Genomic DNA, 19,629 nt, shown 5'->3' on the forward strand with positions numbered 1-19,629 from the left:
TATATGAAGGTTTAAATCTATTTCTGTTGAATCAAGTTCACAAATAATCTGATCGCGAGGTAAAACATGGTATTCAACAGCAGGAAACAAAGTTAATATTTTAACAGCTTACCTAAAATGAAATGTAAGATAAAAAGAGACAGAAGCCATTGAACAGACATTGCAACGAACACAGCTCAGTTTGCCAGCTTACTGCACAGAGTGTAATCCGAAACTAAAATGGTGATATTAAAATAATTCTACCACACCCAGTCAGGATGTGACCTAATATGTGTCCATGTACTGATGGCTAATAGGGATACATATTTATTAGCATACAGTATTCATGAGGAATATTAATAATAATCCCTCCAATGAACAAAACAATAATAAAATAGGCCATTTTCAATCCCTGACTGTTTGTGGGACATTGCTGTGTGCAATTGGCTGCCGCGTTCACCCACAAATATACAGTCAATTCACTTTACAGTATATTCTGTGAAGCGCTTTGGGACGTCTAGAAGACGTGAAAAGAGCTATATCAAATGCAAGGATTATTATTATTAGTGCATGTATTAATTGTTAATTTCTTGCAAATAATATACTAATGCTTTACATTACAATAATGAGATATTTTGCATTTTATATAGCGCCTAAAGTGTTGAACAGATTCAAGGCATTTTACAGGTATTTGTTGTTAAGTATGGGGACTGCATTTGTTGACAAATGGACAGTCATTATGCACAAAGCGAGATCCTACAGCCATGAAGTAAATGACCACTTAATCAAAACAAAGCATAGAAGAAAACTATTTGGGTCATCCAGTCTGTGCCAGTTCTGAGGTAATAAATCACCTACTTTTTCATTGATCCCATTTTCTATTAAACATTTTCATTTATATCTGGAACATTTGTGTGGTGCAGGACACTAGGATAAATTCCCTTTTCATTTCAGATAATGCCATTGGAATCTACCTGAGCAGGCAACACAATGACTGGTATTTTACAGTAAATCAACATGAAAACTTCAGTACATTTCTGCTAAAAAAAATAGTAAAAATTGTATTCATGCTGAAGTCCACTGGCCAAAAAACAGCAACTTGCATTTATGTAGTGCCGCTCAGCTATTAAGCGCTATCCTCAGGTGATCTCCAGTGACCTAAGACTTTCTCCGAGACTATTTTTAATTGTGTAATGTGGTAATCATAGCCAGAAGTTATTATCACATCACACCATTCCCCTCCTAGTCATATTTGCAAATGTTAGTAAGAATAATAATCCTTGCATTTGATATAGCACCTTTTCACGTCATCAAACAAGTGTTTCATAGAATATATTGTAATGGGTGTGTGTATTTTGTGGGCAAACGATAAGAATAACATCAGAGTAATTCTTTTTCAGTGCCTTTCCACAAAATGTCTGTTCTGCCAGGGCTGCTTCATTTGCATGGTGGTTGCTGAGTATTTTCCTTTATGACGTTGGTGCCTTATAACTTGTTTTTTTATTGCTATCAGAACCCACACGTACTATATTTGAAAAACTGTGTTTTACATAGACCTTTGCCTATGGTATGACATTTGCATCTGTTTTGTAAGTGTGCTCAAAAGCTTTTTCAACAGCACATCACAACCTTGATTTGCTTAAATTTTTATGTGTCCTTGAAAACTAACATGGTTGCCAGACAAAAGCATACAGTCATTATTAATAATAATAATAAATCTTGCACCTGATACAACAACAACAAAATTACATTTGTATAGCACCTTTCACGTCAGGAGGACGGCCCAAGGCGCTGGACAGTCAGTGTTTTGCACCCGAACTGGGGGTTGGGATTGTGGAGGGTGGAGGTCAAGAATAACAACAACAAATTTACATTTGTAGAGCACTTTTCACATTGGGAGGACAGGGCAGTAGGGGGAAGCACGGTGATCGAAGGCATGGTCGAAGAGGAGGGTCTTAAGATGGATCTTCAAGGAGGCAAGGGAGGGGGTGAGGTGGAGGGACTGCAGGATGGAGTTCCAGAGGGTGGGGGCAGAGTGGCAGAAGGCCCGCCAATGGTGGGGTGGGCGAGGTGAGGATGTGAAGCAGGCTGGAGCCCGCTGAGTGGAGGGAGCGGGCAGGTTGGTAGCAGTTTAGGAGGTCATAGATGTAAAGGGGAGCAAGGCCATGGAGGGCTTTGAAGGTGAGGACCAGGATCTTGAGCTGTATCCTCTGTGTGATGGGAAGCCAGTGGAGTCGGGCGAGGATGGGGGTGATAGGGTCACGGAGCCTGGTGCGGGAGAGGACACGGGCTGCAGAGTTCTGGATGATCTGCAGCCTATGGAGTTTGGGAGGCCAACAAACGGATGGATAGTCAGCAAACGGATTTGCATAGTCAGCTTCGATTGCGTATATGAGGGTTTTGGCGGCCTGCGGAGTGAGACTGTGGCGGAGCCAGGCGATGTTGCAGATGTGGGGTAAGACAGAGTGGGTCGTGGGATGGATGTGGGGTAGAAAGTATAGTTGCGTGTCAAAGAAGACGCCAAGGTTCCGGACTGGCTCAGTGAGGTGGAATGTGCATCCACCTCACTGAGTCTCAAAGCGCTTCACAGAATAATCTGTAAAGTAAATTGATTGTATATTTTGTGGGTGAAACGTGGCAGCCAATTGCACACAGCAGGGTCCCAGAAACAATCGTGGATTGAGTGACCAATTTTAGTTTTTATTTTAAGGAATTATTACCCCTGAAAAAACCATCTGCCAATCGACTAACAACCGGGTTCCTACTTATTGCTAGATAAACCGAGGTGTAAGGAGTAAGGAAATTTGCCCAACGTTTTGCCCTGCTCGTGAATCGAACCCAGATCTCTCACTTGCGAGGTGAGTGCTCTGATTGAACAAATAGTGGAGTTAATGAATGTAGCATGTCAGTTCCCTCATGCATGTTTTGCTCACCTGTGTGTGTATCTGAGTGGTGCTCCATGTTTCAGAGGATCCTAATAAATCATAACTAGTTAAATTCACCTTGTATTCTTTTTACAAATTTAGGTAAATATAAAGAACACCATTCATGCTATTTTGGTAATGTGGTCACGTGGCTCCAAATGGACTCTTTAAGGCTTTGTGTCAACTAATATTTCATTGGTGGTGTCAAAACGCAGATCAAATGTAGAACAATCACTGGATAGAAATTCCATCTGGGTCTGTAGGCCTGAATCAGTTGGTAGCACTCTTGCCTCTGAATCAGAAGGTTATGGATTCAAGTTGGGACGTTGAACTCATATAGTCTCGGCTGGCACTCCAATGCAATGGTTGGGGTGTACTGCATTGTTGGAGAAGGTGTCCTTCAGATGAAATGTTAAACTGAGGTCTGTCTGCCTGTTCAGGTGGATGTTAAAGATCCCATAACATTACTTGAAAAGAGAAGGGAATTTCTCCAGGCAAACTTTACCCCTCTGTGCGGAAATGAACTGCCCTCTTTGATAAAATTCACAGTCCTAACTATAGAAAATGTTCTCTATACTCCAAGGGATAGGACAGCCTGTACAACTGTGAAGAGGGTGAAGGAAGGCTAAAATCTGGAAGGATAGTGAATACTGTATATGCAAAATGCTGGGTATTGTTTACAGTATATTTGGTGAAGCGCTTTGAGATGTCTCGAAGACGTGATCAGGCACTATATCAAATGCAAGGATTATTATTGTTGTGTTTTATTTGATTACCTTTGGGAGGAGGCATTTCTGCAGAACAAGAAGTTAAATATGGATCCTACTGTATTGTAGCCGGCATTGATAGACCAAGTCTCTCATTTTGTGATTTTTTATTCTAATCTTTAAACAATGTTATCCCTCTGTGTTTCTGTACAGATTTTGCTTCAGCGGTGAATGACTGAGATAATGAATTTAGTTTCAAGAAGATCTACACCTCTACAAATATGGCTGCTGTGAGGAGCAGAGGATGTTGCAAATTCTCTCACTCCTGTAAAGTAATTTTTGCACATTTCAGCCACTAGATGTCATTCTCCCTATTATCACAAGAATTTGATACAGTACAAGAAGAAAATGCTCTTCACTGTGCTCTTTGACCGTCAGCACCAGTGTTCACATTACGTGGCGCTGCACCAGTGTACACGTTACATGGTGCTGCTGTTAGGTAACTCATATGAGCAGGAAGTGACTTAAGGAATCAGAGAGAAAACAAAATGGTTAGACTGTGAGACACAACTGAAATTAGAAGGCAGCTTTATTATATAATGGCCAAGACATTTTTGCCATATCTTATAGAGAGCACATTTTATACAATCATAAATTGTTACCGCACAGAAACAATAACACTTTACATTTATGAAGTGCCTTTCTCATTGGAAGGACATCTTAAAAATACTTCATGAGGAACTTGAGCTACTTGGGCCATTCTCTGCTGCTGTTTTCCTCACTTGACCCACCTGATCTAATCCCATTTTCCTCCTTGCTCCCTTGTGTGTTCACAATAGGAACTTAGCCCAAAATGGGTTCAAAATGCAGTGTGTGATGTGATAATTATCATTAATCATCATTTTACATATGGCATTTTGCACCCCAATGTTGGCAATCTCATTAGAAGTTTGGAAATTTAGAGGATTGATCTTTTAAAACTTTGATTGCAGACATTAGGATTAGTACAAGTATTATTGAGAAATTGCTCAGAGAGACCTGGAAGTTTAATTTGGGTTACACAGAATTATATAGAATGCTGCACTATGGAAACAGGCCATTCAGACCAACTAGTCTGTACCAGTCCTGAGCTCCATATGACCTTTCCTCATCCCTTCTCTCATATTCCTCTATGTCCTTCTCCCTGTGTACACTGGGGGGAAATCTCTGCTCTGTGCTGCTATTGACTGATCAAGAAGACTGATCATCAAAGGATACTAAGGGGAATAGTGACTGAAATGATTAATTTACTCATTGACACAGATGTAGAATTGCCTTTAAAAATTAACTAAGTAAAATCTCCGGGTTTCATGAAATTGAAAGTTGTAGCTTTTCCTGTGTTTAACACTTAGTTGAGAGGCCAGACTAATGACCAACCAATAATAAAACAAGCGGGGCCGAGCTCCCCAGGTAATCAATGTGCTGGTTCGGAATAAAGAGCGAAAGAGAAAAAAGTAGTGTTCTTATGAGAAACTTGTATGTAAAGTGGCATTAAGGGAATAAAATAGTCAAATCGCATTCAAAGTGACCCTACCATGTAAATCTTAGGGAGAAATTGCACTTGGGTCTAAAGTTATTTTATTTTTGTAGCATCTCAGAGTGTTCAGTCTTTGGTAAAGTGTTGAATTCAGTCTTACCTTTGAAGCTTTTTTTTTGTAATTTAAATGCTACAAAAATAGGGTAAATCTAGACCAAGGTGCAATTTCTCCAACAGAGAAGAGCATCTTAGAAATGAACCAAATGAGCCTCTGGCACTCTGGCTACATCCAGTGGCAGAAATTGGGTAAAACAGCTGTGAAGCATTGAAAAACCCAAGGCACTTCACAGTAGTGGTGGTTTGCTAATGCCTGTATTACCTGTAGCTCACTGAAAGAGCGCAGCCTTCATGGGAAAGTGTTTAGTAAGTGTACAGTGGGATGTCAAAATGACGTGTCATCTGCATATGACTTCCATGCGATGGAAATGACAGCTAATAATGCAAAAACATAGCATAGCAAAACATCTCAAAGCACTCAGAATTAAAAAAAATACATTTGTATATATTGCTATGTAATGATATACATCAACCAATTGCACCAAGATTACAAATGGTCAATTCATCTGATTTTTTTTCAAGTTAAATTGGATAATTTCAAGTTAAATTGTGGAGTCCTGTAGCTCAGTGGTTAGAGCACTCGCTTTGCAAGCGAGAGACCTGAGTTCAATTCCAGGCAGAGGGCGAAACCTTGGGCAAGTTTCCTTACTCCACACGCCTAATAATAATCCCTCCAAAAACCCAAAACAATAATAAATTGGTAATTTTCAATATATGACTGTTTGTGGGACATTGCTGTGCGCAATTGGCTGCCGCGTTCGCCCACAAATATACAGTCAATTCACTTTACAGTGTGTTCTGTGAAGTGCTTTGGGACGTCCTCCTTACGTGAAAAGCGCTATATCAAATGCAAGGATTATTATTATAAGGGAGAAAAAATGCCCAGGAAACATGACATAAATAATCAATAATATTTGCATTTGATATTAATAATAATAACCTTTGGCATTTGATATAGTACCTTATCATGTCTTCGAGACATCTCAAAGCGCTTCATAGAATACACTGTAAAGTGAATTGACTGTATATTTTGTGGGTGAAACGCAGCAGCCAATTGCACACAGCAGTGTCCCACAAACGATCATGGATTGAGTGACCAAATTATTCTTATTGATTTTCATTTGAATGGATTATTATACCCCAGGAAAAGCTAAATTTAACTGTATAGTGCGGAGAAACATAAGTTAATTTAACAGCTGCCCGTGTTAACCTGTATCTCCCTTAAAAGGGCAGCTTCTTTTTTTCTATTTTAAAGTAGTTTGCTAAATGCTTTCTTTAAGCCAATTGCCCTTCCTACGATATGAAGTTGATGCAGCTAGGCTACATGATGTTGGTAACTTTAGGACATTATTAGCACATTTCATTCGTACATTATGGCTGAATACTAAATTGCTTTTTGCACCATATTTGCTTCCCTTTAACTAGAGAAATGATTGAATTTGTTTTCTAACATTCTAATACCCACAATAATTAGTTTTGACTTGATAAAACACAAGACCTTTAATGGTAAACTATAAGACTTAAAAATAAGACAATGAAATGTAATAATTATTTGAGTAATTTTATTCTAGTTTTTATTGCATAACAACAACAACAAATTACATTTGTATATCGCCCTTCACTTTGGAAAGATGTCCCAGGGAGCTGGACAGTCAGGGTTTTTTGAACCCGAACTGGGAGTTGGGGTCAGGAAGGATGGAGGGCAGAGAGGGTGTGGGTTGGAGGGTGGCTGAAGAGGAAGGTCTTTAGACGTGACTTGAAGGAGGTAAGAGGCGGTGAGACGGAGGGATTGCGGGATATTGCTCCAGAATGTGGGGATAGAGATGCTGAATCCCCGACCACCAATAGTGGAGCAGGAAGTGGAGGGACCTGAAGCAGGCCGGTGTCCGCCGGGTAGAGGGATTGGACAGGCTGATATAGGGTTAGGAGGTCAGAGAGGTAGGTGGGAGCAAGACCATGGAAAGCTTTGAAGGTTAGAACAAGGATTTTGTACTTGATTCTCTGAGGAATGGGGAGCCGGTGAATCTGGGCAAGGACAGGGGTGATTGGTTCACAGAGCTTGGTGTGGGAGAGGACACGAGCTGCAGAGTTTTGAATAATCTGCAGCTTGTGGAGTTGGGAAGAGTTGGGAAGTCCAGCGAAGTCAAGACGGCACGTGAGTCAAGCCGGGGATATAAGTCAGTAACAACTTATATAATTTTACTAATTTTGTCTTGTACTTCCTCCTTTGTAACTTCACAAAGGTCTGTAATTTTTGAGTTGAGATCTGTTTAGTTGGAAAGATTGCTTCGGGAGGGAGCTGGCAAATTCAGCTTGATTTGTTGCATTGCCCGCATCAATAAAAGAGTCTTCAGATTAGTTCAGAGGAGATGGGTTGTTCTCTGTGGCTTCAAGTGATACTCTCAGCTGCAAGAGGTAAGTGACAAAATCCAATTGTTAACTTGTAGCCTGTGACATTCCCTGATCACTTAACTGGAGGTGTGTTACTGCAAGATGAGATTGCTTTCAACTGACCTTTTTGCTATTTTACCTCATGGTGAGTCTGAGACTAGAGCTACCTAGTTCTCTGCAACAGGCACTCAGATCTCCAGTCTGAGGCAGCATCTGGTATTGGAGCATAGGCATTGTTGCATCTGTCAATCATGTCGATTCAGATAAGGTGGTGGAAAAGAGAACAGTTTATACAATAGGAATTCCTAGTAATAAAAAATATTAAACATTTTCAGAAGGATTTAAATTTCCCTGATGCTGTGTGACACACTGATTACCTACTGTTTGTCCACAGTTGATTGCCTCAAAGAGATGACAGTGAATGCAAGTTTCACTGCAGACTGGAAAATGGCTGTAATTGTTCCATTTCCAGACAATTTGATCCAATGTAAGTCACAATTCATCTCAGCCAATCTAACCTTATTTGCTGAATCTGTATTTCTATGTTCTCCTTTGGCCTTTTGCTGCAGGGTCATGTTCTCTTTCAGAGATTGTTCATGGTTTTCTTTCTCCTCAACCCCCCACTCACGTACACTTGGGTATTTCACTTAAAACTTTATTTTATTTCTTAAAACTGCTGATTTGTATCAAAAATGGCAAAAAAAATGCAGGGATTAGCTTTTTTTAACATATACGCATAAACAAACCTACATAATTTCATACATTAGTATTACATTTTTCGGTTTCCCTTCTCAACCTTGATCTCTCTTTACCTACGTAAGCATTATTCATGTGAACTATCTTAAAACAATGATACAGTAATATATTGCTACTCTCAGGGTTTGAGTGTCTGAGAAACGTCAAGTAGTCACAGGTTTGAGAAGCTCAGGAGGAGTCAAATTAATACTTGTCGTGGGTTGGAGTCCCTGTGTCGCGATTTTAGTAATGGAAAATAAATCTAGACACTGTAGTACTTTTCCATCGTGGTTTTCAAGTACAAGAAGAGAGCATAGAATCAAAGATTACAGAACAAAAACAGGTCATTTGGTCCTTTTGAAATCTATGCTGCTGTCTTGCTCTGCATGAGCCATCTAATCTAATCCCATTCTACTGCTCGTTTCCCCCAACGCCTTTAAATGTCCTTCAATAAGCATCTAATTCCCCATTAAAAGAACGTAACTCTATCTCAAACAAAATGTTGGTGGCAGAAAATTTCACCTGTGAGTCAGGCATTTATTGTGTTTGTTTTTGTGATTATTTTAAATGTGTGCCCTCTTGTTACTGACTCACCAAACAGTGGAAATAATCTGTGTTCATTTCATCACCTTGGGCAGGTTTCCTTACTCCACACGCCTGATAATAATCCCTCAAGAAAAAATAATAATAAATTGGTCACTTTAATCCACGACTCTTTGTGGGATACTGTTGTGTGCAATTGGCTGTTGCGTTTCGTCCACAAATATACAGTCAATTCCCTTTACAGTCTATTCTGTGAAGCGATTTGAGACGTCTAGAAGACGTGAAAAGTGCTACATCAAATGCAAGTATTATTATTACTATTATTGTCATTGCATTTAAGGTTAAACTTAATATATACAATACAGGAAAGAGAAGGGAATAAGGGGATATAGGAGAGGGAGAGGAGGGATTAAAATGGGTGGAGGCTCATATCGAGTATTAATACAATGGACTAGTTGGGCCAAATGTTCTGCTTCAGTACTGTACTGTAACATGAAATATTTTGCATAAAAATATGCAATTTTATGTAACGTTCTGATAATGAGCAAAGTTCATGGTAAAAGATGTTAACAACAACAAGATTTCATTTATAGAGCGCCTTTCACATCGGGAGGACATCCCAAGGCGCTGGACAGTTGGGTCAGGACCCAAGCCTTGGGGGGAAATGGTCAAGGGGAGGGAAGGGAGTGAGCGAGGAGGGGATAGAGAGTGGAGAGTGGAGCTGAAGGCACGGTCAAAGAGAAAGGTCTTGAGACCAGCCTTGAAGGAGGAAAGGGAGGAGGCGGCGAAGGCACTGGGGGATGGAGTTCCAGAGCCTAGGGGTTGAGAGGCTGAAGGCCCGGCCACCGATGGTAGGTTGGTTGGGGCGGGGGATGTGGAGCAGACCGGAGCCAGAGGAACGGAGGGTACGGGCAGGTAAGTAAAAGTAACAATGATTTTTTCATGTCATGGTTACTCGATTTTTGCATAATCTGGCCTGTATAATTGTATAATATATTGTAAATATTAATATTTATATATTAATATTACTAATCTATATGTTGGGGGTTGTCTGCCTGTTTAAGAGGATTAAGTCCTCAAACAAGACAAACATGGTGTTTGCGAGCAGCTATGGAAACACTAATCTAGGGTCTTAAATAAGGTTGAAGTCACTGAGGATGAGGAGGCTTTCAGAACAGAGGCAGAGGGAAGCTAGGAGGGTGTAGATGTCAGAGATGAAGGTGGGGGAGGTTTTGGGAGGGTGGTAAATGAGGAAAATTTTAAGGGAAAGAATAGAGGGATGGTAGAGTATAAGGTGTTCGAATGAAGGGAATGAGCCAGAGGAGTAAGAGGATAGAGCAAGTGAAGTCCTGGAGATGAGGGTCATACCACTGCCACGGTGATTGGGATGTGGGGTATAGCCGGATGGCCTCAGTGAGGATGAAGGTGTTGCCTGGGGTGATCCAGGTTTCAGTGAGGGCCATGATGTCGATATTTTCATCAATGATGAGGCCACTGCTGGTCACAGCCCTGTTGCAGAGGGAGCGGACATTTTGAAGGTCCGGCGGGGCTTGAGGTGATAGTGGGGAACGGCGCAGTCAGTGTGACTGCTGCTGGACAACCAATGCCGAGTGTCACGGTGGGGCCGGCAGAGGATTCCCGGGCTGGAGCAGAGGGAGGCTGTGGGACTGTCAAGTGGGGATGGGAGGCAAGGAGGATGGATAGAGAGAAGGACAGAGCAGGAGAGTTGCAGGGATGGGGGCATTTTGGGGGAAGGACCGCTCATGTCTGGGGTGGCAGCCAAGATGTCTACGCCGAGACTTGAGGCAGGCGGTTAGTGGGGCATGGTTAGCCCACGTGCATGGCGACTTTGGGGGGCTAGTGGTGGCGCAGAGGGAGCAGGACACTCATGTGTAATTCACCAGGTTGCCCAAAGTGGAAGGGAAGGTAGCACCGAGCAGTCTGCAGAGAAAAGACAGAGGAGGGGAAGAGGTGGAGTGGGGAAAAACCCATGCTGATACTTTGTGTAATGGGAGGAGCCATTTGCTTATTTAAGGAGGAGGTGTGGCTTACCTCGTGGTCGCCGGCTCTCAGCCAAAGTTTTAATATTGCAGTGTCTAACTTAAGGGGGACGACCTCCACGTCAAGATTGGTCTTTATCATTATTTTCACCATCATTATTATTTGCTGTCAGTTATCACAGTCTGTTGTTGAATCGTGTTGTATCTGTTTCATTGTTGTGTATATTTGGCCTGGAAGTAAGATAGACAGACATATATCTCTAATAATAATAATCCTTGCATTTGATATAGCACCTTATCACATCTTCGAGACAACAACAACAACAAAATTACATTTATAGAGAGCTCTTCACGTTGGGAGGACGTCCCAAGGCACTGGACAATCAGGGGTCAGGACCCGAGCATGGAGGAGGGCTGGGGTAGGGGTGAGGGAAGACAGAGAGATGGGAGAGCGAGCAAAGGCACGATCGAAGAGGAGGGTCTTTGAGACCGGCCTTGAAGAGGCAAGGGCAAGGGAGGAAGCGAGGTGAAGGGATGGTGGGATGGAGTTCCAGAGTGTGGGGGAGGGGGGCTGAAAGCCCGGTCACCGATGGGTGGGTCGGGCGGGAGACATGGAGCAGACTGGAGCCCGCTGAACAGAGGGAGTGGGCAGTTTGGTAGGGAGTCAGCAGGTCAGAGAGGTAAGAGGGGGCAAGGCCAGGGATGGCCTTAAAGGTGAGGATGAGGATCTTGAATTCGATCTTTTGGGGGATGGGGAGCCAGTGGAGTCGGCTGAGGGTGGGAGTGATGGGATCACGAAGCCCGGTGCGCGAGAGTACATGAGCTGCAGAGTTTTGGATGATCTGCAGCTTGTGAAGGGAAGAGTTGGGAAGGCTGATGAGGAAGGAGTTTCCATAATCGAGCCTTGATGTGCCAAATACATGGGTGAGGGTTTCGGCAGCCTGAGGGTGAGGCAGTGGCGGAGTCTAGCAGTGTTGCGGCGGTGATGGTAGACAGCGCCGGTCATGGCGTGGATGTGGGGGAGAAACACAGTTCAGGGTCAAACAAGATACCCAGGTTCCTGACTGGCTTAGTGAGGTTGAGTGTGCAGCCGTGATTGCTGATGCTGCCAGCGCCCGAGGTGCGGAGGCGCTGGCGCGAGCCAATCAGAAAGGCCTCGGTCTTGCTGATGTTCAGCTGGAGGAAGTTGTCCCTCGTCCAGGACTTGATGTTGGACAGGCTGTCGGTCAGGACGCCAGTAGTCCTGAAGTTGAGGGTGGAGGCAGAGACACGTCTCGAAGTGCTTCACAGAATATACCGTAAAGTGAATTGGCTGCATATGTTGGCCAAATGCCCACAAAACTAATCTGTCTTTTGTTAATAAAACATCTGTTGTATCTGTTCAGTGTTGCCTTCGAGTCTCTGTTACAACCTTCTGACTCAGGAGAGAGAATGCTACCACTGAGTCAGGCTGATGCACAAAGAGCTTACATTGGCCTTCCGATTAAAAAGGCCGAGTGTTAGACCTGCAATGATTATTTATTTCACCAGTTCAGTAATCAATAAACATCTGATCTATTTACATCATTCTCCTTTTTTAGTTCTGTATTCCCAAGAACTGGCTGCTTTCATGCCACAGCTCAAACAGTGATGTAAATAAACTGTGAATATAATAAGAGGAAAAATGCTTGGCAGCACCAATATGTACATTCTGAATACTATACTCACTGTTTACCCATTTCTTTTGTTTAAATAATAATCATTCTTGCATTCGATCCAGTGCCTTTCACATCGAGGGAATGTCTCAACAAGCCTCACAGGATTTACTGTAATTTCTAGGCAAATGCAGCCATTTGTGCACAACCATTCCCCACAAAAAGCCAATGAAGTGAATAACCAATTTTATCTGGGGGATCATTGGTCAGGTCATCGTGCGAAACTCTTCTTTTTAAATAGTGCTCTGGGTTCCTTAATGTCCAGTTGAACAGGCAGACAGGAACTTGGTTTAATATCTGAGTTGAAATACAGGACCTTCAACAATGCAACACATCCCTAGCACTGTATTGCAAAGTCATGCATTATGAATTCTGACGTAGGGACTGAACCCACAATATTTATGACCCAGAGGTGATGAGTTCTACCACCTGAGCCAAGTGGACACCTGATATTTATATCCATACTTAAATAAAGTGTAATTAAAAAGGAGCTGAGCCAAAAAGAAAACTATTATATAGTTTTATATATAAGTGTTATAAAATACACCAGTCATATTGACAATGTGGTGAATCGGTGATTTGCTCCACTGTGTCAAATTGGATTTCTGATTGGATCAATTTGCAGGTGAGATGCTGGAGATGACAGCATGAGAATAGTCATTTTTGCTTTAAAGCTACATTTCCCATCAAAATGGAATTAAAACAGAAGATTTGTTTTACCTGAGATCGGACAAACATTTGTTTGTCATTAATTTGAACCATTAATTTGGCAACTGGAGTCGGTGCTTCTGTATTAATTGAAAAGGAATATAGTGGGAATTTAGAACATAAGAACTTGCTAGGTGACAGTCGACCATCCAGTTTGTCTTCCACTATCCTGGCAGGCACTTGCACATGTCATGTACCAAACTATACTGTATCCCGAGATATTATTTCGTAGCAGAAATTTATCTAATTCGTTCTTGAATCAATGCTGTTTCATATTAATAAAAAATCAACCACCTGTTCCACAATAATAAATAATAATCCTTACATTTGATATAGCACCTTATCACATCTTCAAGACCTCTTAAAGCGCTTCACAGAGTATACTGTAAAGTGAATTGACGGTACATTTTGTAGGCGAAACGCGGCAGCCAATTGCGTACAGCAGTGTCCCAAAACAGTCGTGGATTGAAGTGACCTTTTTTTTTATTTGAAGCAATTCTTACCCCCGGAAAAGTGATCTGCCATTCGACTAACAACCAGGTTCCTACATACTGCTCGGTAAACAGAGTGGAGTAAGGAAACTTGCCCAACATTTTGCCCTGCCCCAGCGCCTTGGGACATCCTCCCGATGTGAAAGGCACTATACAAATGTAATCTTGTTGTTGCCCGGGAATCGAACCCAGATCTCTCACTTGCGAGGTGAATACTCTAACCACTAAGCTACATTTACTATTCACTCATTGAAGTAATGTTTCTGCAGATTTGTTTTGAATTTAAGCTGCTTCAATCGCAGGCCGTGTTCTTTGGTTCTGCTGTTCAGTACAATTTCTCCTTCCTCCTGGTACAGACAGGTTTATGCTGACTTCACGCTGTGATGAAGCTGGCCATTCGATCTACTGATGACTCAGATGGACATCAGTTTGTTTCTCACTATTCAAAATGTCTCCTTTGCCAAATGGAGGTCGGGCTGTGTAAAATTATAAATTGCAGAGCAAACACTGCCATCGGACGTCTTGAGCTGCTAGCCCAGATATGATTCCTATGTGGCTTTCTAACAACTGCCTATGAAAGCAGGTCAGTGAATCATTTCCTTTTGAGGTTTCTGCTAATCTCTGGTAACAACCGTTGAGAATTTGCCTTGCCTTTGAACTGATAACCACCAGAGTGGCTTGCTGACGGTCAACCTTTTAAAGATGCAAAAAATACATTTCAGGAGCTATGAAAGTAGCTTAATGTGTTGTTATCAATCTGACAAATCAGATTGGGTTTTTTCCCTTTAAAATGTCAACAATATTTTGGTTTTAGATCAATGCAAATGTCGATGTTGAAAATAACTACTGTGGTCCAATTGGTTATCATCTGTTACTGGATTAATACCTGATCTTTACAGCATAGTCCAGGCTAGTGGTTAGGCACACACTCTCAACACTCATAGAAGTTGCTACTTTCTGCTTGCTTTTCACACAGATATTTTATTGCTTGGTTTTTGTTGAGCTGAGATGAAGTTACATTTCTCAAGTGCATGTCCGAGTCCAAAATATATTTTTATTGTACAAAGTACGGTCAGCACCTTGGAGCAGCTTCTTGTTGGGGTATTGCAATCGATAAAAGGTTATTATAGGTATCCATAGTGCCAGCCTGATAGCACTCTTGCCTCTGGGTTAGAAGTTCGTAGGTTCAAAACCTGTGAGCTGTGTTCAATTGGTTGCTGCATTTTGCCCACAAAATATAGTCAATTCACTGTACAGTATATTCTGTGAAGCGCTTTGAGATGTCTTGAAGGTGTTATAAGGCACTATATTAAATGCAAGGATTATTATTAATATATACACACGATTACAGGTAAACCCAATACCTTATTGTGCAACAAAAGGATGCATTCATCTGCGTCCTTTGCACTTCCAGACAGCTGACTTCAGCAATAACCTGCTTGTGTTTCCTCCCTCCTTGATTTTTATAGAGAATGGAGAAGCATTGTATAGAAAACTCAACAGTGTTTTATTGGTCCTTAACCCTATGTTTAACTCACACTACCAGGAACATGATAACTGTCGCAAATTTAAGGAATAGAAAATACCCTGACACTAAACTATGACATTAGCAGGTTTTACCCAAGGTTAGTTAACAAAGAAAAAAACAGTTTTGACCTGGAGGCAAAGCTCTCAGGTCAGAAACGTATCTCTTTGATAACACATAAGGTGATAGCGACTCCGAGTTCAGCAAACTCCCCTCCTTTTATATTGTCCTAACTCCTCCCCTTTCCAATGTATTGCATTGACACTTTTCCCCTCCTTTTCAATCTCCCCTTTCAATGTAACAGTAGGTTCTCCCTCCAGGGCCCACGTGATCCTTTCCCGCCTTTCTGTTTCAGTAAATCATCCAGATCACAGAGCCGTCAAGGCTGTTGTTACTACTTTAAATTATATTTCAGTTCCTAGGCCCTAACATTGTTGTATTTTAACCTCAAAATTGCTGTGAGGTCAGTGAATAGCTGTTCAAAATTGATGAAATTACCCAATTGAGATTGCTGTCACCTGAGAAGTGTATCTGTCACTTATGTCTACAGGCAGTTAATAGGTGAAGATGTACCATTGCTCCAGATCATACATACATACAGGGACCTGGGTGTCTTGTTTGACCCTGAACTTTCCTTTCTCCCCCACATCTGCACCATGACCGGCTCTGCCTACCACCACCTCCACAACATTGCCAGACTCCGCCACTGCCTCACCCCTCAGGCTGCCGAAACCCTCACTCACGCATTCGTCACCTCAAGGCTTGATTACGGGAACTCCCTCCTCATCGGCCTTCCCAACTCTTCCCTTCACAAGCTGCAGATCATCCAAAACTCTGAAGCTCGTGTACTCTCGAGCACCAGGCTCCGTGACCCCATCACTCCCACCCTCACCCGACTCCACTGGCTCCCCATCCCCCAGAGGATCGAGTTCAAGATCGTCGTCCTCACCTTTAAGGCCATCCCTGGCCTTGTCCCCTCCTACCTCTCTGACCTGCTGACTCCCTACCAATCTGCCCGCTCCCTCCGTTCATCAGGCTCCGGCCTACTCCATGTCTTCCACCCGACCCACCCTACCATCGGTGGCCGGGCTTTCGGCCTCTCTGCCCCCACACTCTGGAACTCCATCCCATGGTCCCTTGGCCTCGCTTCCTCCCTTGCCTCCTTCAAGGTCGGTCTCAAGACCCTTCCCTTCGACCGTGCCTTTGGTCTCCCTCCCACCTCTCTGCCTTCCCTCACCACTACATCACCCCTCCCCCATACCGGGCCCCGACATCTGACTGTTCAGCGCTTTGGGACGTCCTCCCGACGTGAAAGGCGCTCCATAAATGTAATTTTGTTGTTGTTGTTTCTCTAATAGCCTCAGTTCTTATACATAAAGCAAAAGCATCTTACTTTGCACAAAATCTCAATATATACAGAAATATCTACATTAATAACCTTAATAAAAAAGGTAGAGTGTTAATTTAAACTGAGCTGTTTCAAACGGTAAAATAACTGTGAGGGCTAATTGCTTTGACATTTTAATATTGTACTGCTAATAAAATAAATCTGGAAACTGTTGAGTATTTAATCCCCATGATAGCCTTTTTTTGATCACTTACCTTCGAAGTGCCATGATTCTGCTTTCTCTCACCACTCTGTCCACTTTTACTATCTTCACTGTGTTTGGAGATGAAAAAGCTTCCAAGCTGCAGAACTGAGAATCATGGGTTGAGAAAAGGTATCTGGGACAACCCATGGAATTCAGTTCTCACAGCCGGGGGCATCATCCAACTGTAAGAAGACTAATCCATCGAAATCCACATTGTGTGATGTCTTATGCATTGCTGGACAAATAATAAATAACGCCATTAGCCACTCTATCCCCAAACTTACAACATATTTTGGAGACCTGTAGCTTAGTGGTTAGAGCGCTCGCCTCGCAAGAGAGAAGACCTGGGTTTGATTCACGGCAGGGCCAAAGTTTTCTTACGCCACACGCTCTGTTTACCTATCAGGAAGTAGGAATCCGGTTGTTAATCGATTGGCAGATCACTTCCATGGTAATAATCGCTTAAAAAAAAACAATAATAATAATAATTTGGTCACTCAATCCACAACTATTTGTGGGATACTGCTGTGCTGCTGAGTTTCGGCCACAAGATATATAGTCAATTCACTTTACAGTAATTCTGTGAAGCGCTTTGAGACATCTCAAAGACGTGAGAAGGCGCTATATCAAATGCAAGGATTATTATTATTTTTATTCAATCAATGAAGTGGAGAATAACTTGAAAATACAATAAAGTTTATACTTGGTCTCCCAGAAGCAAAATTGGATGAGATCTACAACAACAACAACAAGATTACATTTGTATAGTGCCTTCCACTTCGGGAGCACGTCCCAAGGCGCTGGACAGTGTACAGCATTTCAGACCCGAGCTGGGATCGGTGGGTGGGGGGGGGAGAAGGGAGGGGAGGGGGGTGACCGATGGTATGGTCAAAGAGGAGGGTTTTGAGGCAGGACTTGAAGGAGGCTAAGGAGGGGGCGAGGCGGAGTAATTAGGGGATGGAATTCCAGAGGTTGGGGGCAGAGTCGCTGAAGGCTCTCCTGCCAATGGTGGGGCGGGTGGGTCGTGGGACGTGGAGCAGCCAGAGCCGGCTGAGTGGAGGGAGCGGGCGGGTTGGTAGGGGGTTAGGAGGTCGCAGAGGTAGGGTGGGGTGAGGCCATGGAGGGCTTTGTAGGTGAGGACCAGGATCTTGAACTGGATCCTCTGAAGGATAGGGAGCCAATGGAGTCGGGCGAGAGTGGGGGAGATGGGGTCACAGAGTTTGGTGCGGGAGAGGACACGGGCTGCAGAGTTCTGGATTATCTGCAGCCTGTGGAGGGAGGAGGTGGGAAGGCCGACAAGCAGCGCGTTTGCATAGTTGAGCCTGGAGGTGATGAAGGCATGAACAAGAGTTTCAGGGGCCTGAGGGGTGAGGTAGTGGCGGAGTTCGGCGATGTTGTGGAGTCCTGTTGCTCAGTGGTTAGAGCACTCGGTTTGCAAGCGAGAGACCTGAGTTCAATTCCAGGCAGAGGGCAAAACCTTGGGCAAGTTTCCTTACTCCACACAGAGCCTAATAATAATCCCTCCAAAACAAAACAATAATAAATTGGTCATTTTCAATCTACGACTGTTTGTGGGACATTGCTGTGCGCAATTGGCTGCCGCGTTCGCCCACAAATATACAGTTCATTCACTTTACAGTGTGTTCTGTGCAGCGCTTTGAGATGTCTAGAAGACGTGAAAAGCGCTATATCAAATGCAAGGATTATTATTATTATTATTACGGAGGTAAGGGAAGGCAGAGTGGGTCATGGCTTGGATATGGGGAAGAAAAGACATTTGAGTGTCGAACAAGACACCCAGGTTCCTGACTGGCTTAATATCTAAATAGCAATAAGCAATCTAATGAAAAGGTTCATTAATTCTTCTGAATTTCAATTACAGATCGATCAGTGAGCTGTATGATTAAAGATCTCATAACATAATGGGGTCAAAATGATGGGTTCCATAAATGCTTTCTATTGCTTAAGTCTCACCCTCTTTATAAACTGTTGCTTGGTGTGTGGAATAGTTCCTTATACCAATAGGGTAATTAACGAGGACCCATCTGATACTTTGGCAGAAACGTTTTAAGCCTAAAACTAGGTGAAATTTCAGGCCAGAAAAAAAATCATGGAACTTCAAAACTCAATTGCACATTGTGAAATATCTGAGAATCTACATTTTCTATTAACTTTTCAAAATTATAAAAGATAAACCAAATGGGAGAGGAGTTAAAGGCCTATCGGAGGATAGGGGTGGAATTATACCTCAGCCCAATCCTTTTATACCCCTCGTCCACCCAGTAGCACTATCCACGAGGGTCAATGGACAGTGAACTTAGACAGTAACTTTTTCTTTACCCAGAGGGTTATCAATGACAGGTTGAGGCCAGGTAACACTTCACTGTTTCTATGGTTGAGACTAGAATTTCTCCTCCAGACCTCCCCCTCCCTCTCTCTCTCCCCCTCCCCCCCTCTCCCCTCTCTCCCCCCTCTCCCCTCCCTCCTCCTCTCCCTCTCTCTCTCCCCCTCCTCTCCCCTCCCCCCTCTCTCCCTCCTCTCTCCTCTCTCCCCTCTCTCTCCCCTCTCCCTCTCTCTCCCCCTCTCCCCCCTCTCTCTCCCTCTCCCCCCTCTCTCCCTCTCTCTCCCTCTCTCCCCTCTCCCTCTCTCCCCCTCTCTCTCCCTCTCTCCCCCTCTCTCTCCCCTCTCCCTCTCTCTCCTCCTCTCC

The 19,629-nt window shown here is 43.1% G+C and overlaps 1 long non-coding RNA gene across 1 annotated transcript; it reads right to left on the bottom strand.

Moving 5' to 3' along the window:
• Positions 1–6,994: 6,994 nt before the first annotated feature.
• LOC103177288 lies at positions 6,995–17,236 on the bottom strand. Its single transcript, XR_006085453.1, has 3 exons — positions 17,207–17,236; positions 10,965–11,143; positions 6,995–7,649 (listed from the first exon to the last, which is right to left on the bottom strand). It is a non-coding gene; the product is annotated as an uncharacterized LOC103177288 (long non-coding RNA).
• Between the last annotated feature and the right edge of the window lie 2,393 nt (positions 17,237–19,629).

Source organism: Callorhinchus milii, unplaced genomic scaffold (genome assembly GCF_018977255.1).
Source record: "Callorhinchus milii isolate IMCB2004 unplaced genomic scaffold, IMCB_Cmil_1.0 Scaffold13, whole genome shotgun sequence".
Taxonomy (NCBI): domain Eukaryota; kingdom Metazoa; phylum Chordata; class Chondrichthyes; order Chimaeriformes; family Callorhinchidae; genus Callorhinchus; species Callorhinchus milii.